Source organism: Heterodontus francisci, chromosome 12 (assembly GCF_036365525.1).
Source record: "Heterodontus francisci isolate sHetFra1 chromosome 12, sHetFra1.hap1, whole genome shotgun sequence".
NCBI classification, from domain to species: Eukaryota; Metazoa; Chordata; class Chondrichthyes; order Heterodontiformes; family Heterodontidae; genus Heterodontus; species Heterodontus francisci.
In genome coordinates, this window is record NC_090382.1 from 99,341,817 (window position 1) to 99,363,852 (window position 22,036).

General features: G+C 42.8%; 1 protein-coding gene across 4 annotated transcripts in view; it reads right to left on the reverse strand.

The window, feature by feature from the left end:
- Positions 1-22,036, reverse strand: part of slc36a1 (solute carrier family 36 member 1) — a 106,372-nt gene that overhangs the window by 21,805 nt on the left and 62,531 nt on the right. The window contains exon 12 of one of the 4 annotated variants that reach the window (XR_010976119.1): positions 16,849-17,067. The exons of the other annotated variants lie outside the window; for them this stretch is intronic. The gene's annotated coding sequence lies outside the window, so the exon portion shown is untranslated. The remainder of the gene's footprint in view (positions 1-16,848; positions 17,068-22,036) is intronic. 4 annotated transcript variants of the gene reach the window in all.

A 22,036-nucleotide genomic window follows, 5' to 3' on the forward strand; every position in this document is an offset into this window, starting at 1 on the left:
AGAGTCTCAAAATGAGACATCAGCCACTTGAGATGAGAAATTTCTTCAGTTATGAATCTTTGGAATTCTCTACCCCAGAGGGCCATGGATGCTCAGTTGTTGAATATATGCAAGACAGATCAATAGATTTTTGGATATTGAAGGATACTTAGTGTGGAAAGGTGGAGTTGAGGTAGATCAGCCATGATTTTATTGAATGGCACAGTTGGCCTGAAGGGCGAAATGGCGTGCACCTACTTATGTTCTAGTCCAAACCCCACAGTCTAGTTATAAACTTCACCCTGCCCCTTGCTTCTCACTGCCAAGAGCCAACTCAATTAGACAGCTGCTTTTTATAAAAGACACCACTGTGCTGGTATGGAGGTGAACAGATACCTATGCTCAGTCAATTCCACTTCTAAATAGTCAACTCTCAGAGCAGGATGATCACAGCATCAACTGCTTTTGCTGTTTTTATGTTCCATATAGTTACTTCACTACGAATGGAAAGTTAGGGGGAAGTCAACAGTTTGCTTCTGACTTTAGTTTCATATTTAGATTCTTTAATTCTACACATCAAGTCAAGCAGTCCTATATTATCACACCTTTCGAGTTATGTTTCTCAATCTTTTCTCCTTAGTTCATTTCTGCAAATGTATTACCTAAAACTCAAATCCCAGGATCAACCCGGGCATTCTCTGAATCCTCTCCAATACATTAACATTTTAAATGTGGAGTGTCCAAAAGCACATAGAAATATACAAAATGCGGCCTAGTGATCTATAGGACTTTTAGAATGGGGGCTTGCATCAACAATGTCTTTGTGGTTCATATTTAGCTCAGACTGAAGAGTTAAAAATCTCCATTCTGGTGCAAAACCAGGTCCAGGAGGCCAAAACAACCTAGTATTCACACCAATTAACTCAGATACAAACAAGTGCAGGAAACACAAAAAATTGGAAATGCACTTCATTATGGCGTGTAGGCAAGTCAAGGATATGTTGCAAACCTGCAAAGCACAACTGTCAACCCGTTAGGGCACAAATGAACGCAGTTTTTTTTTAAAATTCAGGGATGTGGGCGACGCTGGCCAGGCCAGCATTTTATTGCCCATCCCTAATTGCCCTCAAGATGGTGGTGAGCTGCCTTCTTGAACCGCTGCAGTCCATTTGGGGTAGGTACACCCACAGTGCTGTTAGGAAGGGAGTTCCAGGATTTTGACCCAGCGACAGTGAAGGAACGACGATACAGTTCCAAGTCAGGATGGTGGGTGACTTGGAGGGGAACTTGCAGGTGGTGGCGTTCCCTTGCATTTGCTGCCCTTGTCCTTCTAGTTGGTAGAGGTCGTAGGTTTGGAAGGTGCTGTCTAAGGAGACTTGGTGCATTGCTGCAGTGCATCTTGTAGATGGCACACACTACTGCCACTGAGTCAGTGGTGGAGGGAGCGAATGTTTGTAGATGGGGTGCCAATCAAGCAGGCTGCTTTGTCCTGGATGGTGTCGAGCTTCTTGAGTGTTGTTGGAGCTCCACCCATCCGGGCAAGTGGAGAGTATTCCATCACACTCCTGACTTGTGCCTTGTAGATGGTGGACAGGCTTTGGGGAGTCAGGTGGTGAGTTACTCACCACAGGATTCCTAGCCTCTGACCTGCTCTTGTAGCCACGGTATTTATATGGCTACTCCAGTTCAGTTTCTGGTCAATGGTAGCCCCTAGGATGTTAATAGTGGGGGATTCAGTGATGGTAATGCCGTTGAATGTTAAGGGGAGATGGTTAGATTCTCTCTTGTTGGAGATGGTCATTGCCTGGCATTTGTGTGGCGCGAATGTTACTTGCCACTTATCAGCCCAAGCCTGAATATTGTCCAGGTCTTGCTGCATTTCTACATGGACTGTTTCAGTATCTGAGGAGACACAAATGGTGCTGATCATTGTGCAATCATCCACGAACATTCGCACTTCTGACCTTATGATTGAAGGAAGGTCATTGATGAAGCAGCTGAAGATGGTTGGGCCTAGGACACTACACTGAGGAACTCCTGCAGTGATGTCCTGGAGCTCAGATGATTGACCTCCAACCAGAACCATCTTCCTTTGCGCTAGGTATGACTCCAGCCAGCGGAGGGTTTTCCCCGATTCCCATTGACCTCAGTTTTGCTTGGGCTCCTTAATGCCATACTCAGTCAAATGCTGCCTTGATGTTAAGGGCAGTCACTCTCACCTCACTTCTTGAGTTCAGCTCTTTTGTCCATGTTTGAACCAAGGCTGTAATGAGATCAGGAGCCGAGTGGCCCTGGCAGAACCCAAACTGAGCGTCACTGAGCAGGTTATTGCTAAGCAAATGCCGCTTGATGGCACTGTTGATGACACCTTCCATCACTTTACTGATGATTGAGAGTAGACTGATGGGGCTGTAATTGGCCCTGTTGGACTTGTCCTGCTTTTTGGGTACAGGACATACCTGGGCAATTTTCCACATTGTAGGGTAGATGCCAGTGTTGTAGCTGTACTGGAACAGCATGGCTAGGGGCGTGGCAAGTTCTGGAGCACAGGTCTTCAGTACTATTGCAGGAATATTGTCAGGGCCCATAGCTTTTGCAGTATCCAGTGCCTTCAGTCGTTTCTTGATATCACGCGGAGTAAATCGAATTGGCTGAAGTCTGGCATCTGTGATGCTGGGGACTTCAGGAGGCGGCCAAGATGGATCATCCACTTGGCACTTCTGGCTGAAGATTGTCGCAAATGCCTCAGCTTCATCTTTCGCACTGATGTGCTGGGCTCCCCCATCACTGAGGATGGGGATATTTGTGGAGCCACCTCCTCCAGTTAGTTGATGATGCTACCTTCCATGACGGTGCTTCTGATATGACCTCCTTTTTCCTCAACCGAGGATTTCCCCCCACTGTGGTTGACAGGGCCCTCAACCGTGTCCGACCCATTCCCCGCACCTCTACTCTCACCCCTTCCCCTCCCTCCCAGAACCATGACAGGGTTCCCCTTGTCCTCACTTTTCATCCCACCAGCCTCCATATCCAAAGGATCATCCTCCGCCATTTTCGCCACCTCCAGCGTGATGCCACTACCAGTCGCATCTTCCCCTCCCTTCCCCGTCAGCATTCCGAAGGGATCGTTCCCTCCGCGACACCCTGGTCCACTCCATTACCCCCACCGTAATGGGGGTACCTCGTCCCCGTCCCAGGGCACCTTCCCCTGCAATCGCAGGTGGTGTAATACCTGCCCATTTACCACCTCTCTCCTCACTATCCCAGGCCCCAAACACTCCTTTCAGGTGAAGCAGCGATTTACTTGTACTTCTTTCAATGTAGTATACTGTATTCGCTGCTCACAGTGTGGTCTCCTCTACATTGGGGAGACCAAGCGCAGACTGGGTGACCGCTTTGCGGAACATCTCCGCTCAGTCCGCAAGCAGGACCCTGAGCTTCCGGTTGCTTGCCATTTCAACACTCCCCCCGCTCTCATGCTCACATCTCTGTCCTGGGATTACTGCAGTGTTCCAGTGAACATCAACGCAAGCTCGAGGAACAGCATCTCATCTACCGATTAGGCACACTACAGCCTGCCGGACTGAACATTGAGTTCAATAATTTCAGAGCATGACAGCCCATTTTACTTTCATTTTTAGTTATTTTTTCTTCCTTTTTTTTTTAAAACATTCCTTTTTACATTTTTTACAATCTTTTTTTGCATTTATTTCATTTCATCTTAGTTTGTTCAGTTTGCTTACCCACTGTTTTTTTCAGGTTGTTTTTCTTCAGGTTTGCACTGTCTGCTGTTCAATATTCAGTGTATTCACACCTAATCTTTACTAATTCTTTGTCTTTCAACACACCATTAACATATTGTTTGCCTTTGCTCCGTGACCTTTTGGTCAGCTATGTGGCCTGGTCCAATCTGCACCTTCTCCTTTGTTATCTCTTGCCCCACCCCCACCTCACTTGTTTATAATCTGTGACTTTTCTAATATTTGTCATTTCCGAAGGGGCACTGACCCGAAACGTTAACTCTGCTTCTCTTTCCACAGATGCTGCCAGACCTGCTGAGTGACTCCAGCATTTCTTGTTTTTGTTTCAGATTTCCAGCATCCGCAGTATTTTGCTTTTATTCCTCCAGTTAGTTGTTTAATTGTCCACCACCATTCACGGCTGTATGTGGCAGGACTGCACAGCTGATCCGTTGGTTATGGGATCGCTTAGCTGCGTCTATCGCATGCTGCTTACGGAGTTTGGCACGCAGATAGTGCTGTCTTGTAGCTTCACCAGGTTGACACCTCATTTTGAGATATGCCTTGTGCCGCTCCTGGCACACCCTCCTGCACTCTTCATTGAACCAGGGTTGGTCTCCTGGCTTGATGGTAATGGTAGAGTGGGGGATATGCCAGGCCATGAGGTTACAGATTGTGGTTGAGTACAATTCTGCTGCTGCTGATGGCCCACAGCACCTCATGGAGGCCCAGTTTTGCATTGCTAGATCTGTTTGAAATCTATCCCATTTAGCACGGTTATATGAGCTATATGCAAGCACTCAATTCCAACAAACCCACTGGCATTGAGAGATATGGGGATCAATCAATAAATAACCCATTCCATTATAAATATATAGCACGACAGGAAAATCATGTTCAAAGTGGTTTAAAGCTCTTTACTAATGTTGATATATTAAGGACTTTGTGTATTGCCTATGCACTTTTGAAATTTAAAATATGTCTTTAAACAGCAGCTGATGTAAAGCAATGCAAGATTATCTTGGAGATGGTCTCAAAACCAATGCTAAACAGCAACTTTGGCTGCCTTTATGCTGCATGTTTTGCATCAATACAAAATGTGGAACAACTATTCCAAGATTACCTCTAACAAAGTGTTTACTACCAGGATGCTATACCTCCAGGAAGAACTTTCTACACAGGTCCATCTTTCTTACCTCCAATCTTTCTAAGCATCCCATCTTAACAGCCTCATCGTAACTTAGATACTTGCACATAATCTTCAATGTTTGTTTTCCTATAAGCTTGGATTGATTTGCTGCCTGCCCTAGATGTAAAACTAAAATGCAAACCCTTGGCAGGTGTTCCACACATGATGCAAATCACTTCTGCAAAAAAAATGATAAATTATAAATACTACAACTATATATTAGATCAGAATGCAATTTTGAATCATTACCGAGGTAGTTCAGTAACGGACTCATTCCCCATTTATTTATATTTCATCCATTGAAAGAATTGGGACCTAGATTTGTTTGCTCAAAAGTTTTTTTCTTGAATGTTATTCAAATTTCAGACAACCTATAAAGTTAATTTGAAATATGTTGGCACTACAGTAGGAGACTAAATTCTGAGTCTTGATGTCAAAATTGGAAGCAAGCTGATAATTAACATTTCAGCCATACTATCCTGAAAGTGATTTTTTTTTAAATGGTGACCCAATCACAGAAAAGGACTTCAATGTCAAGTAAATCAACCCCAACAGCACCAAGCAAGTACTCCAAGATGCTTCTATATTACACAATCAAATTGTGGCATCTGGAAACCTACTGCTAATACCCCATACTGTAGGAACATAGGAGCAGGAGTAGGCCATTCAGCCCATCGAGCCTGCTCCGCCATTCAACAGTCAGTGCTGATCATCTTCACTGCCTTTTTTCCCCCCACACTATCCTCATATCCCCTCAGATGTCATTTGACATCTGTCCATCTCTGCTTTAAACATACTCAATGACTGAGCTTTCACAGCCCTCTGAGGTATAAGAATTCCAAAGATTCACAAGCTTTTGAGTGAAGAAATTTCTCCTCATCTCTGTCCTAAGTGGCTTCCCCCTTATTTTGAAATTGTGTCCCATTGTTCTAGGCTCCCCAACCAGGGGAAACATCTTAGCTACATCTACCTTGTTTGTCCCTTTAAGTATTTTGTAGGTTTCAATGAGATCACCTCTCATTCTACAAAACGCTAGAGAATACAGGCCTAATGTCCCCAATCTCACTTCACAGGACAGACCGGTCATCCCGGAAACACGTCGGGTGAATCTTCATTGCACTCCCTCTATGGCAATAATATCCTTCCTAAGGTAAGGGGACCAAAACGGCACACAGTACTCCAGGTGCGGTCTAACTAAGGTTCTGCACAATTGAAGCAAGACTTCACTACTCTTGTACTCAAATCCTCTTGCAATAAAGGCTAACATACCATTAGCCTTCTTAATTGCTTGTTGCACCTGCATGTTAGCTTTCAGTGCCCAGGTCGCTTTGTACATCTACACTTTCTAATCTCTCACCATTTAAAAAAATACTCTGCACATCTATTCCTCCTATCAAAGTGGATAACCACACATTTTTCCACATTATATTCCATCGAACAAGTTCTTGCCCACTCACCAAGTCTCTCCAAATCCCCTTGAAGCCACTTTGCATCTTCCTCACAACACACATTCCCACCTAATTTTGTGTCATCCACAAACTTGGAAATACTACATTTGGTCCCCACAACCAAATCATTGATGTATATTGTTAACAGCTGAGGTTCAAGCACTGATCCCTGCAGTACCCAACTAGTCGCAGCCTGCCAATGCGAGAATGACCCATTTATTCCTACTGTTTTCTGCCTGTTAACCAATCCTTAATCCATGCCAGTACATCACCTCCAATCCCATGTGCTTTAACTTTGCTAACCAACCTCCTGTGGGGACTTTTATCAAAAAACTTCTGAAAATCCAAGTATATCATGTCCACTGACTCCATCAATTCTGTTAGCAACATTCTCAAAATACTCCAACAGGTTCGTCAAACATGATTTCCCATTCGTAAATCCATGTTGACTATGCCCAGATTGTTATCCAAGTGTTCATTTATCACATCCTTTAGAATAGATTCAAACATTTTCCTAATGACTAATCTAAGGCAAACAAGTCTCTAATTCATTTTTCTCTCTCCCTCCCTTCTTAAATAGTGGGGTGACATTTGCGACCTTCCAATCTGCAGGAACCGCTCCAGAATCTATAGAATTTTGGAAGATCACCAATGCATCCATTATCTCCATAGCTACCCCTTTCAACATTTTGGGATGTAGAATCAGATCCTGGGGACTTAACCTTTAGCCCATTAATTCCCCCAATACAACCATCTTACTAATACTAATTTCCTTCAATTCCTCATTCCCCCCGATCCCTTGGATCTCTAATTCTGGGAGATTGCTTGTATCTTCCTCAGTGAAGACAGACACAAAGCAATCATTTAGCTTCTCTGCCATTTCTCTATTCCTCATTATAAATTCTCCTGATGCTGCCTGTAATGGACCCACATTTGTCTCAAAAAACATTTCCTTTTTACGTACCTATAGAAGCTTTTACAGTCCATTTATATATTTTTTGCTGGCTTACATTCATATTCTATTTTCCCTTTATCAGTTTCTTCATCCTCCTTTGCTGTATTCTAAAATCCTCCCAATCCTCAGGTTTACTAATATTTCTGGCAACTTTAAAAGGCCTTTTCTTTTAATCTTGTACAGTCCTCAACTTCCTTTGTTATCCACGGTTGTGTCTACTTTTGGGATTTTTGAAGGAATATATAGTTGACGCAAACTATGTAATATTCCATTAAAGACTATCCATTGCCTATGTACGGTCATATCTCAATGTATTTTCCCAATCCACCTCAGTCAATTTGCCCCTCATACCTTCATAATAGCCTTGGTTCAAATTTAACACCCTGTCTTCAGATTGATCTACTTCATTTTCAAACATAATGTAAAATTCTATCATACTATGGTCACCATCCCTAAAGGTTCTTTTATAACAAAATTAATTAGCCCTTTCTCATTACATATTAGATCTAAAATAGCCTGTTCTCTAGTCGGTTCAACATACCACTTTAGAAAACCATCCCCAACACATTTCAGAAACTCGTCCTCCACAGCATTAGTGCTCATTAGATTTACCCAGTCTATATGCAGATTGAAGTCACCATGATTACTATATGACCTATGCTACATGCTTCTTTAATCTCTACCACTACTGTTTGGTGGCCTTTAAACAACTCCTCCAAATTTTGTTCTTCCAAATCGGAGATCCTCCCTTACTAATGTATTGATGCCATCCCTTATCAGCACACCATCACCTCCTTTTCCTTTTTGCCTGTCCTTCCTAAATATCAAATATCCTTGAATATTCGGTTCCCAGTCTTGGTCACCTTGCAGCCACGTTAGATCATACCCATTAACCTCTATTTGGGCCTTTAAGTTATCTACCCTGTTGCAAATGCTGTGTGCATTCAGGTACAGTGCCTTGTCTTCATGACATTCTGCATTCTAAGCCTAGTTGATGCTCACCTTTGTTTCACCTGCCTTCTAATGTCACTTGCTACCCTTCTACCTCCTGTTACCAGCTTTACTTGCTTTCAATTTGAGCTACCCCTCAGGCTCCATCCTCCTGACAAGCTAGTTTAAACTCTCACCAACAGTGCTGGCAAATCTCCGTGAGGATGTTAGTTCCGGTCCGGTCAAGGTGTGGCCTGTCCATCTTGTACAGGTCCCACCTACCCCAGAACTGGTCCCAATGTCTCAGAAATCTGATACCCTCCTCCTACACCAATTCTCCAGTCACGTATTCAATCGATCAATCCTCCAATTCCTATGCTCAAGAGCACATGGCGCTGGGAGTAATCTTGAGATTACTGCTTTACTTAATTTCCTTCCTAACTCCTGAAAATCTGCTTTCAGGACCTCATCCCTCTTCCTACCTATGTCATTAGTACCAATGTGAACCACGGCCTCTGACTGTTCACCCTCCCCCAGAAGTATGTCCTGCAGCCGCTGTGACATCCTTGACCCTGGCACCAGGGAGGCAACACCATCCTGGAGTCACGTTTACTGCCGCAGAAACACCCGTCTGATCCTCTATCAAATCCCTCATCACTATTGCACTTCCACTCTTCTTCCTCCCTTCTTGTGCAGCTGAGCCATGCGTGTTGCCACGGACTTTGCTCTGGCTGCATTCCCCCAAGGAACTATCGCTCTCACTAATATCCAAAATGGAAAACCAATTAGCAAGCAAGATAGACTCAGGGGACTCCTGCACACTACCTGCCTGGTTCTCAGACTGCCAGACGGTCACCCATTCCCTCTCTGTTGGAGATGGAGCGGTTTGCAAGGACAGAGGAATCACTTTTTAAAAAGAGTGAGTGATCGTGTCAGATTTGAAAGGGAAAGGACCAGTATTTAGAGGGAGCAGTTTGCTACACCATCTAGCATGGGGACCAGGAAAGGAAGTTCTAGCCTTAATTAAGTACCAGCCTGTCTGTGCTGCCTCCAGGGCAAGGATACATCATGCTTTAGTGACTAAAGTACTCTATACATATTATACAGCTTCAGCATGGTGGTCTTGGGCGTAAGCAGATATTGCAACGTAAGCTCAGCATTCTATTTTGATTGCTATGCAATAAGTGCACACATTATCAAAGTGTGGTGATTGCTTGACATCTTTCAGCCTCTTCTTGTTATCTCACCATTAAAAGATCCAACAATTTGGAATCAGATAATTTAAGGCACGGAAAAAGGCCACTTGGCCCAAAACCTTCACTTTGGTTTTGTGAAGGGGAGGTCGTACCTCACTAATTTGATTGAGTTTTTTGAGGAAATGACAAAACTGATTGATGAAGGAACGGCAGTGGATGTTATCTATATGGACTTTAGTAAAGCCTTTGACAAGGTCCCTCATGGCAGACTGGTACAAAAGGTGAAGTCACACGGGATCAGAGGTGAGCTGGCAAGATGGATACAGAACTGGCTCAGTCATAGAAGACAGAGGGTAGCAGTGGAAGGATGCTTTTCTGAATGGAGGGATGTGACTAGTGGTGTTCCGCTGGTACCTTTGCTGTTTTTAGTATATATAAATGATTTGGAGGAAAATGTAGCTGGTCTGATTAGTAAGTTTGCGGACACAAAGGTTAGTGGAGTTGCGGATAGTGATGAGGATTGTCAGAGGATACAGCAGGATATGGATCGGTTGGAGACTTGGGCAGAGAAATGGCAGATGGAGTTTAATCTGGACAAATGTGAGGTAATGCATTTTGGAAGGTCTAATGCAGGTGGGAGGTATACAGTAAATGGCAGAACCCTTAGGAGTATTGACAGGCAGAGAGATCTGGGCGTACAGGTCCACAGGTCACTGAAAGTGGCAACGCAGGTGGATAAGGTAGTCAAGGCGGCATACGGCATGCTTGCCTTCATCGGTCAGGGCATAGAGTATAAAAATTGGCAAGTCATGCTGCAGCTGTACAGAACTTTAGTCAGGCCACACTTAGAATATTGCATGCAATTCTGGTCGCCACACTACCAGAAGGACGTGGAGGCTTTGGAGAGGGTATAGAAGAGGTTTACCAGGATGTTGCCTGGTCTGGAGGGCATTAGCTATGAGGAGAGGTTGGATAAACTCGGATTGTTTTCACTGGAACGACAGAGGTGGAGGGGTGACATGATAGAGGTTTACAAAGTTATGAGCGGCATGGAAAGAGTGGATAGTCAGAAGCTTTTTCCCCAGGGTGGAAGAGTCAGTTACTAGGGGACATGGGTTTAAGGTGAGAGGGGCAAAGTTTAGAGGGGATGTGCGAGGCAAGTTCTTTACACAGAGGGTGGTGAGTGCCTGGAACTTGCTGCCGGGGGAGATGGTGGAAGTAGGTACGATAATGACGTTTAAGAGGCATCTTGACAAATACATGAATAGGATGGGAATAGAACGATACGGTCCCCGAAAGTGCAGAAGGTTTTAGTTTAGGCAGGCATCAAGATCGGCGCAGGCTTGGAGGGCCAAATGGCCTGTTCCTGTGCTGTTCTTTGTTCTTTTGCTGAATTGAGCTCCTTATATAAAACCTTACCCAATTCCTTCTGTAATTCCTCAATAGTTTGACTCAACTGTACCCAGGCCCCCATCCCAAATTTAGTATCAAGTTTGGCCATTGTGCACTGCTTTTCTGAATCTAGATCATTCTGCATCATTTACTACCTGCTCTACCTCTATGCTTGCATGGTCAGGGAAGATAATGCCCAAGTGCTTTACATTACATGGTCAATGAAAATAGAATCATTTGCCAGATCACAGACTGGAAGTAGTAAATTTGGCCCATTGTGTACCAGGCTTTTGTTACATCAAACCAAACTAATACCACCCTGCTGTCACCCACAGCAATTTATTTATTTAGAGATACAGCACTGAAACAGGCCCTTCGGCCCACCGAGTCTGTGCCGACCATCAACCACCCATTTATACTAATCCTACAATAATCCCATATTCCTACCACATCCCCACCTGTCCCTATATTCCCCTACCACCTACCTATACTAGGGGCAATTTATAATCGCCAATTTACCTACCAACCTGCAAGTCTTTGGCTGTGGGAGGAAACCAGAGCACGCGGCAAAAACCCACGCGGTCACAGGGAGAACTTGCAAACTCCGCACAGGCAGTACCCAGAATTGAACCCGGGTCGCTGGAGCTGTGAGGCTGCAGTGCTAACCAATGCGCCGCCCAATATCATGCTTTATCCCTTGTTTTTTTTTTAAATATAAAAGGAATATACAAATGGATAAATGCGAAGAAATGGTTTCTACCTTAATTGCTGTTGCAATGCATTGCATGCTCCAATAAATCTTTGCATTAAGAAACTTTTATAACTACTATTCCTAAATTGAAAGTTCCTGACACTCTGGAGGAAAGTCTTTCCTTTTTGACATCAAAGCTGCTCATAATTTTTTTTAAAAACTCAAATCTATTGTTTGCTACACTAGGAATAGTCATGGTAACTCCAGTCTCAACTATCGCTTCTCATCCCAATTATCCTGGTGAATCTATGTGGCATATTGTCAGATGGCTTTACGTTCTTTCTAGAATGGGGCACCCCAAACTGCAGTATTGTGGTCTAGTCACTGCTCTATACAAATCCACCTCTGCATTTATATCACATGCCCCTATTTATAAAAATCAAAATGCTACTGGCTTGATCTTCTGCCCTCTAGTAAATTATGTTTGAACTATTACATTTCTGCTCATTTACACCCTTTAGCATCATCCCATTCATGTGTACAGTCCCATTCATTCTTCCCCCTTCCAGTAACCTTGCATTTAACTGCATTAAATTTATCTACTACCTGTCTGCCCGTTTCATTAATCTTTTCATGCCCTCCTGCTATTTGCTGAAATCTTCATGCCATAAAATTAACATGCATAAGCACATTCAAATAACAGAAGCTGATCTAGCATTGAACCCTACGGGATGCCATTTCTCATCCTATCAGATCACCCATTACTTCTTGTCCAATCCACTTTATGTCTCTGTTGCAACATTATAGCATATGCCTGAACTTCTGTAACCAACCTCCTTCAAGAAATCTCAAACCTTCCAGGGAAAATAAAACAGTACAGCACATTTATTTATTTATTTATTTATTTATTTATTTAGAGATACAGCACTGAAACAGGCCCTTCGGCCCACCGAATCTGTGCTGACCAACAACCACCCATTTATACTAATCCTACAGTAATCCCATATTCAATACCACCTACCTACACTAGGGGCAATTTACAATGGCCAATTTACCTATCACCTGCAAGTCTTTGACTGTGGGAGGAAACCGGAGCACCCGGCAAAAATCCATGCGCTCACAGGGAGAGCTTGCAAACTCCGCACAGGCAGTACCCAAAATTGAACCCGGGTCCCTGGAGCTGTGGTGCTAACCACTGTGCCGCCCCAAAGCACATGTGGTTCATTATTTATGCAATTGGTCACTTCAAAGAAAAAATACAAACAAAACTTACCATTAATAAACCTGTCACATGCATTTTTCAATGCACATTAATTTGATCTCCGATTTTTAGTATTTGCCAGAGTTACAAGCTTCCCTTTAAGGTCTTTACCTCAATTCACCCAAGGAACTTTGATGCATATTTTTTTTTTTAAAACTTTAATATATCTATTGCGAACTCAATCTCATTTGAAGATTTTCCATCATTGGCCTGATGTCCTATTTCCCAACTGTTTTTTCCCCAGTTAATTTGAGTTAGCCCATTATTTTACTGAAATTTGCCACGTCTGGCCCAGCCTTAACCAAACTTATCTTTCTCAATTTAGATCCTATGGGGATCGAGCCAGGGAGTGGGACTGACTCCGACTGCACTGTGGAGAGCTGGAATGGACTCAATGGGCCAAATGGCCAACTTCTGTGCCAGAAATGACCGACTCCAACAAGACAGCTTGATGTACCATATTTTTTATTTTTTTATTTAGAGATGCAGCACTGAAACAGGCCCTTCGGCCCACCGAGTCTGTGCCTACCATCAACCACCCATTTATACTAATCGTACATTAATCCCATATTCCTACCACATCCCCACAATTCCCCTACCACCTACCTATACTGGGGGCAATTTATAAGGCCAATTTACCTTTCAACCTGCAAGTCTTTGGATGTGGGAGGAAACCAGAGCACCCGGCAAAAACCCACGCAGTCACAGGGAGAACTTGCAAACTCCGCACAGGCAGTATCCAGAATCGAACCTGGGTCGCTGGAGCTGAGGGGCTGCAGTGCTAACCACTGCACCGTCCAAAAACATTTATTCAGACAAAATATGTATAAAGGATAGAATAGTCACTGCATGAGCTTGGTTTATCCTGTTACTTTTGGTGGTCTGCATATTCCAATAGCTGATAATTTACTAAATTCCTAAGCTACTGACTGTTGTGACAGCACATCCACACAGCAAAGATGGATTACAATTATACTAATTAAGATGCGCTGTTCTTTTTTCAAATTAAAAGATGCAATTCTGTGCAGGAAATCCAATTTACTTTGTTTGGGTTGAATCCATGTTTGATTAGTTTTTTTTTTGAACAATCCTAAGTTGAAAATTGATTTTATTTGCTTTTTTGGAAAAAAGCAGCTCAAGGAAGGCTAAGCACAACTGTGCATTTAAATATATAGATAGCAAGCATGCATTTGGGCAGAGAAGAGTAGACATTTTAAGTAGAAGCATTTACAAGATTTATGAGTTGCGTACCAACTCCCTCAGCACTACATATTCTGCATTGCAATCTGAATCGCTAGTCAAGCTACATTATACAACTCCCAACATGATCTACACAAACATTCTACAGGAACCTTGTATGAAAATTGCTGCCCTTTTAGGGATAATAAACAAACTAAATATACCCATCCAACAAGTTAAATACATTATATCTCACCCTGTACCAAATATCTTTGATGGCATACAGCTCAAAAAGGCAGGATAAACTGCCACTTAGAAAGACACAGATTAATCAGGGATAGTCAGCATGGATTTGATGAGGGAAGATTGTGTCTTACTAACAATTAAATGTTTTGAGGAAATGAGGATTTGAGGGTAGTGCAGTTGATGTTGTCTATATGGATTTTAGTAAGGCATTTGACAAGGTCCCACATGGCACGTTGGTCAGAAAAGTAAAAGCCCATGGGATAGAGGGGAATGTGGAGAGTTGGATCCAAATTCCAAAAGTGACAGGAAACAAAGGGTAACTGTCATCTGATGTTTTTACAAATGGAAAGCGGTTTCCAGCGGTGTTCCACAAAGCTCAATGTTGGGTCCCTTGCTGTTTCTGGTGTGTATTAATGATTTGGACTTAAATGTGGGAAGCATGATTGGGAAATTTGCAGATGACCAAAAATTGGCCATGTAGTTGATAGTGAAGAGGATAGCTGTAGACTCCAGAATTATATCAATGGTTTGGTTGAGGAGGTAGAAAAGTGGCAAATGTCATTCAATCTGGGGAATTGTGAGGTAATGCATTTGGGGAGCACAAACAAAGAAAGGGAATACACAATAAACGGGAGAATATTGAGAGGGGTAGAGGACAGGAGACACCTTGGAGTGCATGTCCACAGGTCCCTGAAGGTGGCAGGACAGGTAGACAGAGTGAAGGCGGTATATACCTCAGCCAGCTCAACATTACCCTTATCTTGAGGGGTTTTTTAGAAAGTCTGCCTGCCCTGACTGACATTGTTGGGCTGGCTATAGAGAAAATATAAGCAAAGTTTATTACTTTAAGCTTGTATGCATATCTGCATATCATAGGCTGCTGCAATGTTACTTGTAACTATTGATACAAGCTCAAGTGGACCTTTTTATCAATTCAAGTGTATTGGGAAAGGTGGGGGTGAGGGAAGAATAAATTAAGCACCTTATGTATCCACTTAGAACTACAGGATCATAGAAAAGTTACAGCACAGAAAGAGGCCATTCAGACCATTGTGTCTGCGCCAGCGGGGAAAACTAACCGCCCACAGAGCTCAGTATTGGGTCCCTTGCTGTTTCTGGTATGTATTAATGATATGGACTTAAAATGTGGGATCACGATTGGGAAATTTGCAGATGACACAAAAATTGGCCACGTAGTTGATAGTGAAGAGGATAGCTGTAGACTCTAGAATGATATCAATGGTTTGGTTGAGTAGGCCCTCACCCCCACCGTACAGTATATTGTATTTTCTGCTCATAATGCAGTCTCCTCTACATTGGAGATACCAAACAGACTGGGTGATTGCTTTGCAGAACATCTTCATTCAGTTCACAAGATCAGCAAGTTCACAGATCACACAAATATTGGTGGGGTCATAAATAGTGAGGAGGAAAGCCTTAGATTACAGGACGATATAGATGGGCTGGTAAGATGGGTGGAGCAGTGGCAAATGGAATTTAATCCTGAGAAGTGTGAGGTGATGCATTTTGGGAGGACTAACAAGGCAAGGAAATATACAATGGATGGTAGGACGCTAGGAAGTACAGAGGGTCAGAGGGGCCTTGGTGTACTTGTCCACAGATTACTGAAAGCAGCAGCACAGGTAGATAAGGTGGTTAGGAAAGCATATGGGGTACTTGCCTTTATTAGCCGAGGCAGAGAATACAAGAGTAGGGAGGTTATGATGCAGCTGTATAAAATGCTTGTTAGGCCACAGCTGGAGTACTGTGTTCAGTTCTGGTTGCCACACTATAGGAAGGATATGACTGCACTAGACAGGATGCAGAGGAGATTCACCAGGATGTTGCCTGGGCTGGAGCATTTCAGCTATGAAGACAGACTGGATCGGCTAGGGTTGTTTTCCTTACAGCAGGAAAGGCTGAGGGGGGACCTAATTGAGGTTATACAAAATTATGAGGGACATAGATCGGGTAGATAGGAAGAAACATTTTCCCTTAATGGAGGTGTCAATAAGCAGTGGGCACAGATTTAATTTAAGGGGCAGGAGGTTTACAGGGGATTTGAGGAAAAATGTTTTCACCCAGAGGGTGGTTGGAATCTGGAACACACTGCCTGAAGGGGTGGTAGAGGCAGGAACCAACATTTATGTAGTAATTAGATGAGCACTTGAAACCATAGCAAACAAGGCTATGGGCCAAAGGGCTTGTTTCTGTGCTGTATAACTATGACTATGACCCTGAGCTTCTGGTGACCTGTCATTTTAATTCTCTGCTCCACTCCCACTGACCTTTCTGTCCTCAGCCTCCTACACTGTTCCAATTGCTTGAACAGCAATTCATCTTTCAACTAGGCACTCTACAGCCTTCTGGAATCAACACCAAGTTCAACAATGTCAGATCATAATTCCCCCCCTTTTTTCTGGATGGCAACAGTTGTTGATTCTGCCTTCCCATTGACACCAACTCTAGACATATTTTACTTCTTTGTCTCAAAATTTATTTTTGCCTTTCACGATCATCCCTTTTGTCATTCAATATCTCCTGCCTTCTACCCGATCAGACCCCATGTTCTTTCCTCCCCTCCCACTTTCCTAGCCTGGCTTAAAAACTGCTTCATCTCCCAGTTGACCTGTGTTACCAACCTGAAACAGTTCCCAAGTCAAAAGAACTTTGGAAGATCATAGGACATCTTCAATGTTTTCACCCATTTCCTTTGAACTCGAGGAAGGAAACCATCTGGGTCAAGGGGTTTGTTCTTTAGTGGCATTATTTTCTCCATTTTGCTTGCATTGATTTTGTCAAGTCCCAGCCAGATTCAATAAGTTTCCTTGGGATGCTGACCTCTTCCTCTAGTGTAAAGACTGATGCAAAGTAATTATTGAATATGTCCATTTCCTTATTTTCATTGACAATGTCACATCAGTTTTCAAAGGGTACACATTGCTCCTGGCTGCCCTCTTAATATAATTGCAACAAATTTGTGATTTTGATATGCCTTGCAAGCTTCTTTTCATACATTTTTGTAGCTTAACTATCTGCTTTGTCACCTTCAGCTGTTCTTGGTATCTATCCCATTTGCCAGGATCTGCATTTTTTCTTTTACATTTTTGTATGTTTATTTTAGTTTTATTTTATTCCTTACCTCTTTAGTCATCCACGCTTATTTTTGGCAAGTAGTGCTCCTGCCCCTTAGGTGTATAAACAAATTCCTTTTGAACGCCTTCTGCTCATCTTGTGTCATTTTATCCATTAACAGATTTGTCCAGTTCACTGTTGACAGTCTGTCTCATTGCATTAGAGTCAGCCTTATCTAAATCTACAATCTTGTTCTGTGCATCCCCTTTCAAACAATACATTGAACTTGATCATATGATTGAGATTAGATAAATGTTCATACACCCTTAGACTATTAACTAAATCTGACTCATTACTTATTGGTAAATCAAATGTGGCTTGCCCCTTTGTCAGTTCTAGGACATATTGTTGCAAAAAACTATTAGACACACTCAAGAAATTCACTACCTTTCTGACGTGTTAGTCCGCTTACCCCAATCTAAATTAAAGTTAAAATTCCCATTAAAACCACTCTGTCTTTTCGATCTCTGGATTTATACAATCTACCACTTTATATCTACTACTGGGGGCCTATACCCAGCATCCAATAAAGTCTTAAATCCTTCACTATTTCGCAATTCTACACATAAAATCTCCACTGCCTGCTTATCTCATTATTTCCAATCATTGGAGTGCTTTCATCCTTAATCATTAAGGCTACACCTTCCCCATCTTTCCTGTAGAATTTATATCCTGGTATATTTAGTACCTACTCATGTCAATATCATACCCTCCAAGTTGAATTTTCGCCTGTATTTCATTCAATTTGTTCCTTATACTCAATGCATTTGTACAAAAGGGAAGCTTTATTTGGACCACACAAGCTAACCCAACCTTCTGATCTAATTTTTTTTTACTTACATATTTCTCCCCCACCATTTACTAGTTTAAAGGCCTATTTATCCTTTTTGCTGGGACCCTGGTTCCAGCTCAGTTCAAGTAGAGCCAGTTCCAAATTGTACAGTTCCTTTCTAACCCAATACTGGTGCAAGTGTTCCATGAAATGGAACCCCTCTTTCCCACACCACTCCTTTAGCTACTTGCTCACCCACCTACTCCACTTATCCCTATGCCAATTTCCCAGACACTCAGGTAATAAGCCAGACATTATAACCCTTGAGGAACTGTTCTTTAATTAAACTCTCAGTACTCTCCAAACATGATCGTCACTTACTCTTCTCAATGTTGTTGGTTCCAACATGGACTATGACAATTCAATTCTCCCTGTCCCAGTTCTTCTCCAGCTGGAAACATGGAAACATAGAAAATAAGGAGCAGAAGTAGGCCATTCGACCCTTCGAGCCTGCTCCGCCATTCATTATGATCATGGCTGATCATCCAACTCAGTAACCTGTTCCCACTTTCGCCCCATACCCTTTGATCCCTTTAGACCCAAGACCCATTCTTGAAAAGATAATGTTTTGGCCTCAACTGCTTTCTGTGGTAGCAAATTCCACAGGCTCACTCTCTGGGTGAAGAAATTTCTCATCTCAGTATGATGCCCTGGACCCTGCACAGGTAGGCATTACAGCATTTTAAAAAAGTTTGACTAAGTTGTAAAATAAAGTATCTTCATCTGGTTCCACCATTCCTCTGATGCCACTTTTTCAGATTTAGAATTTTTCAGATTTTTTCCTACATCAGACAGTGCCTCAGCCGTTCCTCTTGCACGCCTCAGCCCATCTGCACAGTTGCTTCTCCCGCACATTACAGCCTCTTAGCGGTAGAGGGTGGCACAGTGGTTAGCCCCGCAGTCTCACAGCTCCAGGGACCCGGGTTCGATTCTGGGTACTGCCTGCGCGGAGTTTGCAAGTTCTCCCTGTGACCGCATGGGTTTTCGACGGGTGCTCTGGTTTCCTCCCACAGCCGAAGACTTGCAGGTGATAGGTAAATTGGTCGTTGTAAATTGCCCCTAGTGTAGGTAGGTGGTAAGGAATATGGAATTACTGTAGGGTTAGTATAAATGGGTGGTTATTGGTCGGCACAGACTCAGTGGGCCGAAGGGCCTGTTGCAGTGCTGTATCTCTAAATAAAATAAAATTTACAGCACAGGTGGCCATTTGGCCCATCGTGTCTCTGCCAGCTGAAAGAGTCACCCAACCGAATCCCACTTTTTAGCTCTTGGTCCATTACCCTGCAGGCTACAGGGCTTCAAGTGCATATCCAAATACTTTTAAAAATGTGATAAAGGGGTCTGCCTCCACTACTCTTTAAAAGGGACTGAGTTCCAGTCCCTCAGGGGGAAGAAATGTCTCCTCAAAACACCCCTGAATCCTTCAACCAATTACTTTAAATCTATGCCCCCGGTCATTGACTTCTCCAATAAAAGAAATAGATCCTTCCTATTCAATCTATCTAGGCCCCTCAATTTTATACGCTTTAATTAAATCTCTCCTCAGTCTCCTCTGTTCCAAAGAAAACACCAGCCTATCCAATCTTTCTTCAGTTAAAATTCTCCAGTCCTGGCCACATCTCCAAACCTTCTCTGTACCTTCTAGTGCAATCACATCCTTCTTGTAAGGTGGTGACCAGAACTACAAGTAGTACTCTAGTCATGGCGTAACTACTGTTTTACACACTGTAGACACTTGGAAGCATATTACAGAAACATGACAAAGGAGGCCAGGAATGGCTGCCCAACCTTTCTGCTTACAGGGTTTTCAGGCAAGATAAAAGGGAGATTAAAATAAAGGCAGATTGCAACTTTGGTTATAGAAACAACTATAATTGTAAGGAGGGATGATACGCCAGAAAAATCATTCGAGACCATATGGGTTGAAGCAATGATCAAAAAAGGGGCAATCCCACTGCTGCAAGCATAGAACAGCAAATAGCAATCGGGGATTGCAGCTGCTCTGATATGAACTGAGATAGAATTAGCAAAAAGGTAGAGAGGGTACAAAATTCCTAAAATGCATTCATGGGAACTTTTCTTAGCCAGTACATAGCAAGCTAATGAAAGAAATCGGCCATGTAATTGATAGCGAAGAGGACGGCTGTAGACTGCAAAATGACGACTGAGTGGGCAGAAAACTGGCAAATGGAATTCAGTCTGGAGAAGTGAGGTAATGCATTTGGGGAGGGCAAACAAAGCAAGGAAATACACAATAAATGGGAGGATATTGAAAGGGATAGAAGTGAGAGACCTTGGAGTGCATGTCCACAGGTCCCTGAAGGTGGCAGGACAGGTAGATAGAGTGGTGAAGGCAGCATACGGAATGCTTTCCTTTATTGGCCGAGGTATAGAATACAAAAGCGGGGATGTAATGCTGGAACTGTATAAAACGCTGGTTAGACCACAGCTGGAGTATTGCATACAGTTCTGGTCACATTACAGGAAGGACATAATTGCTCTGGAAAGAGTACAGCTGATTTACAAAAATGTTGCCAGGGCTTGAAAGTTGCAGCTTTGAGGAAGGATTGGATAGGCTAGGGCTGTTTTCCTTAGAACAGAGGAGGCTAAGGAGTGACTTAATTGAGGTGCACAAAATTATGAAGGGCCTGGATAGATTAGACAGGAAGGAGTAGTTTGCCCGAGCGGAGAGCTCAATTACCAGGGGGCACAGATTTAAGGTGATTGGTAGAAGGATTAGAGGGGACATGTGGAAACACTTTTTCACCCAGAGGGTAGTGGGAGTCTGGAATTCACTGCCCTCCATAGTGGAGGCAGAAACCCTCAACTCATTTAAAAAGGTACCTGGACAGGCACCTGAAGTGCTGTAACCTGTAAGGCTACAGACCAGGTGCTGGAAGGTGGAATTAGATTGGCGGCTAGTTTTTTCAGCCGGCGCAGACACAATGGGCTGAATGGCCTCTGAATAGTCTCCTTCTGTGCCGCAACTTTTCTATGGTTGTAAGGGGCAGTTCTGGACTTAGTTTTAAGGAATTAAGCTGGGCAGGTAGAAAGGATATCTGGAGACCATTTTGGTGGTAGTAATAATAATTCAGTTAGATTTTGCATAGTTAAAGAAAAAGTCAAAAGTAGACCAGGAGAAAAAGTTCCCAATTGGGGAAAAGGTCAATTTTACTCAGCTGAGACATGGTTTTTCAAAAGCAGGTTGGAAACAACTTCTTGAAGGTAAATCAGTATCAAAGCATTGGGAGGCATTCGAGGAGGAGATAGAGAAGGTTCAAAGCAAATATGTTCCCATAAAGAAAAAGGATGGGACTCTCAAATCTAGGAGCCCAAGGAGCATACTTGGTAGGAAAAGGCAAAAACAAAGGGAGTCTTATATCAGATATTGACAGCTCAATAATGAAGGCAAGTTAATAGAAAGTGTACAGGTGAAACTGAAAAGGAAATTAGGAAAGCAAAGATAAGGCATTAAAAATATTGGCAAGTGAAAATCAAGGAAAACCCACATATTTAATATATAAAGAAAAAGAGGATAATTAAGAGTAAGGATGATAAAAAAAAGTTATCTTGTGCATGGGGGCAGGTGTGGGCATGGTTTTTAATGAATATTTTGTCTTCACAAAAGAGGAAGTTGATGCAGACATTATAGTTAAGGATGAATGTGAAATATTGGATGGGATAAACAGAGAGAGGAAGTAATAAGGGGTTTAAGCATCTTTAAAAAGTAGACAAATTTCCAGCCCAGATGAAATGTATCTCAAACAATAAAGTGAAGCAAGGGAGGGAACAGCAGAGGTTCGAACCATCATTTTCCAATCCTTTCTGGCCATGGGCATGGTGCTGGAAGAGAGTTAACATTG